Source organism: Apium graveolens, chromosome 6, assembly GCF_009905375.1.
Source record: "Apium graveolens cultivar Ventura chromosome 6, ASM990537v1, whole genome shotgun sequence".
NCBI classification, from domain to species: Eukaryota; Viridiplantae; Streptophyta; class Magnoliopsida; order Apiales; family Apiaceae; genus Apium; species Apium graveolens.
In genome coordinates, this window is record NC_133652.1 from 270,496,887 (window position 1) to 270,506,852 (window position 9,966).

The following is a 9,966-nucleotide window of genomic DNA, read 5'->3' on the forward strand; positions in this document are numbered from 1 at the left end:
TGCACATCACTTTTTTTTGAAGTGTGATCGATGCCAGCGTGTGGGTAATATGTCTAAGAGGGATAAGATGCCTCTTAATGTGCTTCTCGAGGTTGAGGTCTTTGATGTTTGGGGAATCGACTTCATGGGGCAGTTTATCACATCTTGCAATAATCAGTTTATCTTGTTGGCAGTCGATTATGTGTCGAAATGGGTTGATGTTAAGGTTTTTCCGACAAAGGATGTGAATGTAGTGCTTAATTTTCTTCATAAGCAGATATTCACACGATTTGGGACTCCAAGAGTCATAATCAGTAATGAGGGATCGCATTTTTGCAATCACAAGTTCACTGCAATGATGTAAAGGTATAATGTGAATCATCGCATTCTACAGCCTACCATCCTCAGACTAATGGTCAAGATGAGGTGTCTAACAGAGAGATCAAGCGTATTCTAGAGAAAGTAGTGTGTCCATCAAGGAAGGATTGGTCTTTGAAGCTTGATGAAGCTATTTTGGTGTATAGAACAACATACAAGACTCCGTTAGGAATGTCGCCATTTTAGTTGGTTTATGGTAAGGGGTATCATTTGCCTGAGGAGCTCGAACATAAAACATATTGGGCTTTGAAGAAGTTAAACCTTGATTTGGATGCAGCTGGTAAGAAAAGAATGCTTCAATTGAATGAACTCGATGAATTTCGGCTTCAAGCGTATGAAAACAACAAAATATATAAGGAGAAAGTCAATAGATGGCACGATAGGGGTCTGGTGCTTAAATCATTTGTGTCGGGGCAGCAAGTTCTTTTGTTCAACTCTCGTCTCCATTTTTTTCCTGGAAAATTGAAGTCGAGATGGTCCCGGCCTTTCATAATCAAAACTGTATTTTCGCATGGAGCTGTGGATAATTTTGACAATGATCCAGACCAAGCATTCAAAGTGAATGGACAGAGGTTGAAGCACTACTATGGGGATACGACAAACCGTGAAGTGGTTAGTGTCGTTCTATGTCTACTTGATCTCGATATTCTACATCAAGCTAACGACGTAAACCAAGCGCTTCTTGGGAGGCAATCCAAGTTTGTTGTACATTAATAGATAGAGGAAGAAGGAAAAAAAAGAGAAAAATATAAAAAAAATCAGAAAAACAGAAAAATTCAGTGCCAACTACAGTAGCACGGCGCGCCCGCACTGAGAAGCGGAGTGGCCACGCTGAAAAGAGTTGAGTGGCATTTATGACACTTTATTACGCTCCGTAAACCTTTGAATTGGTGCAGCTGTACTCAAGTTGTTGGTGTTTTAATGTGTTTTCTATTGTTTTTACATTTTCAGGCATTCTCCAGGTGATCAGGTTAATTAGCATTGTTTTGGTGCTAATTTGGTGTTATGAAGGTGTTGGAATAAAAGCTCTTGGAAAACCGGCTCAAATCAGCAAGGAAAATGAAGAAGTCAGATTTTTATACAGGAGGTCAACGCGCCTGCGCTGTGATAGCGCGCGGCCGCGCCCGAAGTCCAGAAACTCAGCGTGCCCGCGCTGGTCAAGCGCGCGGCCGTGCCAAGTCAAGAACAGAAATCCTGATTCTATTGGGCTTTTGATCCAGAAGACTTCTACTCTACATGGTGCTGATATATATATATATATAAATAAACTCGTTTTTCATAGAGAGACATATGAGAGCACAAGGAGAAGGAGAAAAGAAGACCGTTTTAGCACAATTCAACCAAGGCGAAGAAGACCTAGTTTAACTTGTGATTCTTTGTTTAAGTTGTAACGTTGGATGCTAGTTTTCTTATTCTTGAACCTATACTCTTATTTTGTACTTTATTTATTATTCGTTTATAAAGACTACGTTTATTATACCATGCTTTCATCAGAACCCACGTTGATGATGAGTCCGATTATGGGCTAATCGTTATCGTGGGGTTCTAACATATTTATTTATGGATTTCTTTAGTTGATTTATTTTGATGCCTTAGTATGTGGTGATTGTATGATAGCCTAGTATTGGTTGTACGTATTCGTCTTATGAGCGTCGTGAACTTATAAGATAGTGTGTTAATTCTTAATGAAGCGAAAGTAAATTTAAGGATTTAGAACTTGCCATGCTAGCATAGGTTCATATATTATTGTTATGCATGATTTGTAGGTAATTTTAACCATCTTACTTGCCCTATATAATCATGATATATAACTTGTGTATTAAACCGTTATGTTGTCAAATTCTATAGACATATAGGGTCTCAATATAATTGGTATCTATTCAGCTTCTATCTCTTTTGTGGATGTCTGGTAGTATGATATTCGTGCAACAAAAGTTGGAGTTTATCAATTTCGTGTTATCTGATTAGTGTCATCACCATTACATGCTAAGGTTAAGAACGAAAAAGCTAATGAACAAAGTATCTAATGAAGTTAGAATCCCATGTTTGTCATATATATTAATTCAACCATTCTTATTCTCTTAGTTATAATTGTTAGCTTATTTTAGTTAAAAACAATCTCCATTTGTTGATCGTCTTAGCGTTGAATAATAACCATATCATTGTTGCATAGGTGCATAAATTGAACTTAACCTAAACCAGTCTCTGTGGGAACGAATCTGATTTATATCTTATATTACTTGCGAACGCGTATACTTGCGTGTATTCTAGCTCGTGTTTAGCGACTAACAAGTTTTTGGTGCCGCTACCGGGGACTCGGTGTTAATTTTTAGTTTATGTGTTTGTCATCAGTGGTCGTTAAAGTTCATTGACTCGGACATTGTTACTTATCTATTTCCTTGTCTTATTTCAGGTACTCTAGCGAGCGTGTATGCATACACATTCGCGGTCTCGTAAGAGAACTCTGAATAAAGCCGAGGAAGAAGTTGTAGTGGTTCGAAGGGAAATTGTTGAGGACGAAGAGAAGGTAGAAGAAGAAGAGAAAATTGAGGAACCAGTTTTAGTAGTGATGGGAGATCAAGCAGAAATTTCTAAGACCTTGATGGACTATTATCAGCCTAAGATCAATGATATTCAGTCAAGCATCATCAGGCCAACCATCTCGGCTAACACTTTTGAGATCAAATTAAGCACGATTCTGATGATACAAAACTCAGTTCAGTTTGGGGGTTCCCCTATAGAAGACCCCAACATGCACATTAGGGATTTCATCGAGATATGCGACACCTTCAAGTTCAATGGTGTGACTGAAGATGCTATCAAGCTGCGACTCTTCCCATTCTCTTTGAGGGATAAAGCTAAGTGATGGTTATATTCTCTACCACCAGGGTCTATCACTATTTGGGAAGATCTTGCTAAAAAATTTCTCACTAAATTCTTCCCTATGGCGAAGACTGCTGCAATCAGGAATGCTCTTACTCAGTTTTCTCAGCAAACTGGAGAATCTCTCTGTGAGGCTTGGGATCGATATAAGGAGATGCTAAGGAAGTGCCCACACCATAGCATGCCTGATTGGATGATTATAAACTGTTTCTACAATGGATTGGGGGCTACTTCTAGACCCATGCTCGATGCAGCATCAGGAGGAGCCTTGTGGGCTAAGAGCTACAATGAAGCTTATGAATTAATTGAACTGATGGCTGCTAATGAATACCAGAGTCCTTCCCAGAGACTGACTCAGGGGAAGTAGCAGGAATTCTGGAGTTGGATGCAGCAACAGCTATAGTTGCCTAACTTAAGGCTTTTACGATGAAGGTGGACACTTTGGCTAATTATGGAGTTAATCAAATCACTAGTGTCTATGAGCTTTGTGCTGGTGCCCATGAGACTGATCAGTGTGCTATTTCTAGTGAATCAGCTCAGTTCGTAAGCAACTTTCAGCGATCGCAACAACCTGTGCCAACCACCTATCATCCTAACAACCGCAATCATCCTAATTTCAGCTGGAGCAATGCTCAAAATGCGGTTCAACAGCCTTATCAGCAGTACCCAGCTAAGCAGCACAACCCCCCTGGTTTTCAGCAACCGCAATATGTACCAAGACAGCAACTCCAGCTGTAACAAGCTAATGAAAAATCTGAATTAGAGGAGTTGAAGTTTATGTGTAAAAGCCAAGTTGTTTCTATCAAGACCTTGGAAAATCAAATTGGAAAAATTGTCAATGCCTTGGTAAATCGTCAACTTGGTACACTACCTAGTGACACTGAAGTGTCAGGAAAGAGGGAAGCTAAGGAGCAGGTGAAAGTAATCACTTTGAGGTCTGGGAAGGTTGTGAACCCCGAATAAACTCAAGTTTCAAATGAAGAAGCTAGGGCTAAAGAAGAAGTAGAGCAGCAGGAAGCAGAAGTGGAACCAAGGAAGACTACTATTGAGCACACTCCTCCTGAGGGTAATACAGGGGAAAAACAGATCTATCCTCCACCGCCTTTTCCTAAGCGGCTGCAGAAGAAAAATCTGGATAAGCAATTTGAGAAGTTTATGAAACTTCATATCAACATACCTTTTGCTGAGGCTCTTGAGCATATGCCTAGTTACGCAAAGTTTATGAAAGTTATTCTCTCCCAGAAAGTGAAGCTAGATGATTTAGAGATTGTTTCTCTCACGGAGGAATGCAGTGCTGTGCTGCAACAAAAGTTGCCTCCAAATCTAAAAGATCCTGAAAGCTTCACTATTCCGTGTACTATTAGAAAAGTGTCTTTTGACAGATGCTTATGTGACTTGGGAGCTAGCATCAATCTGATGCCTTTGTCAATCTTCAAGAAGTTAAACTTACCTGATCCAAAACTGACTTATATGACTTTGTAGTTGGCCGATCATTCTATTACATATCCTCGAGGTATTATGGAGGATGTCTTGGTCAAGGTTGATAAACTCATATTCCCTGCTAATTTTGTACTTCATGATTTCGAGGAGGATAAGAAGATTCCCATAATTTTGGGAAGACCTTTCTTGGCGATTGGCCGAACCTTGATAGATGTGTAGAAGGGTGAGCTTATAATGCGAGTATTGGATAAGGATGTAACTTTTAATGTGTTTAATGCTGTAACACCCCCAAATCCGGGGTCGGGGATTCGGGTTGTCACGAGTTCCATTTCCCTTAATAACACCCAATCTAAATAAACAATCAACTACTCTGTACTGTGACCCCACAATATACACACACACCACAAGTTATAGTCTCAGAGATGAATACAAAAAAAAATAACACAAGTCATTTTATTCCACATAATAAGCCATTACACCTCAAGAAGGTTCTGAATAAATTTACATTTTTTTGCCATTATTACAATTCATATTATACATAAGTCTGGTTCATCAATAGTTGAAAACCTAGCCTATTGGTAGCTCCTACCTCAGCTACGGTGACATCAATGCTTCCAGAAAACTGCGGAACGTTTTCTAATCGCTTGCGAATTGGAAGCTTGGTCTTGTTCATCTTGTCTATATGATGTTGTGTGATGAAAGAAGAAAGCAAGGGTGAGCAACAAGCCCACCGAAATAATATGTATAATAATTAACAATATATGAGCATCCTCATAGTACTCATGAAAGTCTTGGTCAAGAAGAAATGAACCAAGTTGATATCTTAACGCGACCAAGTCGCAAAATATTCAATATATATATGTACATATATACTTTTCACAATCTTTGAAATCCTCTGACATGTATAATATACACAGAGTTCCAGTTTATAACTGTATAGAAATATCGTTGCAAGGTGATCTCATATATCTAACCTTGTCTCAACGTTTTTCTGAAACCTTTGTCATTCATAAGACAATCATTAACTAGATATAAGTTTAAAAGATGAAGTTACAAGATACTTCAATATACATATATCTTTTCCGAAAACTACTTGAACTACCACCGTTCAATGTATAAATAGTTCATCCCATAGATTAAGCTACAAGACAAAACTTGTATAAAATCAATATTTAAAATATCATCAAAATAAAATGAAGTTACGAGATACTTCATTTGATGCAAACATCATTTTGAAAACTCGACCCTGCCAACACTCAACAATCGCCCAACCGTAGCCTTTCTATCGAAGTGCTCTGGGTAGTGTTGCAGAAATATCCAATTGGATGATGAACTCATTACGGGAGTTTGCCGCGCCAGGAAGACCACTTACGATGATCAGTCATAGTAGTGCAACCCCACCATTTTCTACATGTAGAGGAGAACCTGTCAGATTTACTTGTCAACCGAACACTGGACTCCTAAGAAATGGACCGTCTTAGCGGAACTTCCAGGCCATTTGGGCCAATATAATAAGGCTGGGCCGGCGCCACTCGACCACTTACGCCACGCCTAGTTCAGATGAAATCCATGACTCTGAAACGTAAAGCTCGTCCCCACTTTCCCCAAGTAGAAACTTGTTGATACGGCTCCACCAAGAAGTCGTATCTAGTTGGAAAGGAAAACTCACCGATATTTCCCAGGCGATGCCTGTTAATGGATTAACTTGTTCCAAGAATTTTACTTCCCGAGTGTTGGGTAAGTAATCAAAAACTCTTTTATCAAAATAGCAAACTTGTTGCGAATATAAAATACACCACAGAGCCGGATCCCTCAGGTTTTGAGCGAGTATTTAAATCCCCTTCGAAAGGAGGTTCTTAAATATAAAAATGAGTTTTGGGATCCGCCCTAACCTTTAAAATCATTTTGAAGACTCGAAAACATTTTTAAGAATGTTTGGAGTGATGCTGATTTAATAAAATAAATCAGTCCCAATATATTAGAAAATATCTGAATATTATTATTTAAATAATATTCCCATAAAGAATAATATTTATAAAAATATTTGAAGTAGAAGTTTTAAAACTTATACTTGAAATGAATATTAAATAACCAAAGATATACTTATACGAAAGTACTATCTTTATTTGAATAATCAAAAGTGAGTTCGATTATCGACACATTATTCTTTAATAAAATAAAGAATAATAATTAGTTAATAATCGGAGTCATAAGTCCTCGAATGAATATTCAAATAATAATATTCATTAAATAAAATAAACGGAGTCATATGTCCTCGAATGAATATTCAAATAATATTCATTAATAAAATAAACGGAGTCATATGTCCTCGAATGAATATTCAAAATAATATTCATTAATAAAATAAACGGAGTCATATGTTCTCGAATGAATATTCATTAATAAAATAAAGTTATCGAATAAACCTTATTCGATTCATATTTTTGAAAACTATATCTATATATATCTATAAATATATATAATATACTCGGGAACATCGACTCCCCGTTTTAGAAAATGTTCACCTTTGGGTCCCCTATACTAAGGGTATACGCAACTACTGCTTATCTCTAGCATAGGTATTATGTAACTTATAAGCATTTGAATCAACAATATATATCAAGATTACGAAACAAACATGCATATATACCATATCACATGCTCCAATATATCGCAAGATTTGCTAATAACATCATACACTTATCACAAGATAATGCATATACATATATTTACATCACAACAATAGTATAACGGGTAGAAAACTTGCCTGAGCGACTGGGGGTTACAAATGACTTGGGACGAGTCTGGTAACCTATAAACAACATATAAGTTGGAATTAAACCAAAGTCACTTATAAATCTATACTTTAACCAGTTTAGACTATAACGCTCGCTTTGCGCTTACTGATTCTCTTAAGTCGCTCGAGTACCCTCGTCTCCACCATTTTTAATAAATTAACCATTACGAGTTTTAAGGCGATTCTTTCGCGAGTGTCTTACCAACTGCCTAATACACTTTATATAATTGTTTCATACTCCAATTAGTCCTTTTAGGTCTTTAACCTATGTTTCAAAGTAAAGCGAGGGGTAATGATTCGTTCGCGAAACGTCGTTACTTAAAACGGTCGTTTCTCCTAAACAGTACATCGGAATCAAACGAACTACATATCAAAACGAAGCTCATAACATGAACTATCTAATAATGGAAATGGTAAAAACCTAGCAGTGAGTTCAGGGGCCCTAAGGTTAAGAACAAAAACAGCATAAAGTAAATCGGATATTACGGCGGCTACGTTTACGCGATTACCCAAATTTAAACCACTCCAAATCATCTCACAATCAACTCACAATCAACATCCCAACCAAACTCCATCCATACTTCATCATAACAGCCCCAAAAACTCCACATTATCAATTTATACTATTCTTAAACAGGAATTTAAACTACACTTAAGTACATTAATCAACAATCCAAGAATTACCATTCCAAAAACTTCACAAAACCAACTAATCTCTACATTCACAACAAACAAGCATCTCATGAATTATAACAACAAAACTAAACCTAATTACTCAAATAAAGTTAGGGTTTGGAGGGGTTATACCTTCCTTGGAGAGTGGAGAATCAAGTAATTAGCTTGGAATCACCCTTAAAAGTCCTTATCCAAGCTTAATCTAAACAAAAACTCAAGAACAAAAATTTTAGTTCTTGAAAAATACTATTCACCATCTTCTTCCATGATTTTTAGGAAGAGATTGTGAATGATTTAGGAGCTCAAACTTGTAGGATAGCTATATCTATGCATAAGGAGTCTTGGATAATTACCTTGCTAATTAACAAAGCTTGGAACTGGGATTTTAATTTTCTTTCTTTGGAAAAGAAGAAAAGCCGAGAGCTTTGATGAAGAAGATGAAATAATTTTGTGTTTTTGGTGAAAATGAAATGTTTTGGCTTGGTTGGTTGACATTTTGATTTATTTTGTTTTGTTTTATTACCTTTTACCATGGTAACTTTTGTGTGGTTCTAATTCAACCAACAACACACTTTGCTTGGTCATGCTTATGTCACCATGTGATGTCACCCTCCCACCTTTGTCCTCTTCTTATTGGTTTGATGACATCATCCCCACTAACCTCTTTGATTAGCTTTTAATTATTTGGCTAATGACCGCTGATCTGTTATACGGTTCGCTTAACTTTCATTTTCGTTTATCGTTTGAGGGATCATACCCGAGATCTTATTACTTAGGTTCCCTTAACCTTTCTCAATACATTATATTCCTTTTATGATCCTCTCTTAAAATCCTTGAATTTAAATCCTTTATATCCTGTTACCTTATACTCAATTCTTTCGATATCTGGTAGATTTTCGGGAAAAATCAAAAGGTTCAAATTTGGATTCTGACGATCTTTACATACACTTATATATCATATAGAGTACCAATAAAATCTCAGAATATCCATAAAAGAACCCCTATATAGTGTGGCATGAAAAGTATTCTTATTCAGCAATATCAGTAAAAACACTATTCATAAGGGTTACAAAAAGTTCAAAATTTTGGGGTTATTACACTCTCCCCTCCTTAAAAGGATTCCGTCCCGGAATAAGATAGAAAATGAATAGGGATACTCTCTTAGCATTGCACTTTCTAACTCTCGAGTAAATTTTCCCACATTGTAGTCCTACCACCAAACTCTGCCTAGTTTGATAACCCTTCTCCTAAGCACTTGTTCCTTTTCAATCTATAACCCTTCCTGGTTGCTCCATATTGGTTACATCGGGTTGCATGTCTATGCGCTCATATGCCTCTATTTATCTGGCATCCGAATTACACTTCCTTAACATTGATACGTGGAACACGTTATGACTTGCTACATGTTCGGGGGTAGAGCTAGCTCATATGCTAACTTCCCAATACGTCTTGATATATCCAAGGGTCCAACAATTTCTGGACTTAGCTTTCCTTTCTTTCCGAACCTCATCAATCCTTTCCAAGGGATACCTATAACATTACTAGGTCCCCTATTTCATACTCTTTGTCCTTTCGAGTCAATTCATCATACCTCTTATGTCCATCTTGGGTTACTACCAGCCGTCCTCTGATTAGATCTATTACATCCCTGGTCCTTTGGACTACTGCGGGTTCGAGCATCTTGCGCTCTACAACTTCATCCTAACATAAGGGAGATCGACATTGTCTTCCCTCAAGGATCTCATAAGGCGACATCTCGATAATGACATAAGATCTATTGTCATGAGAAAACTCAATCCGCGTTAAGTGATCAT

General features: G+C 37.3%; 1 non-coding gene across 1 annotated transcript; it reads right to left on the reverse strand.

Annotated features, from left to right (window-relative positions):
- Positions 1-3,316: 3,316 nt before the first annotated feature.
- Positions 3,317-3,423, reverse strand: LOC141670273 (small nucleolar RNA R71). The gene has a single exon (XR_012554511.1). It is a non-coding gene; the product is annotated as a small nucleolar RNA R71 (small nucleolar RNA).
- Positions 3,424-9,966: the final 6,543 nt, after the last annotated feature.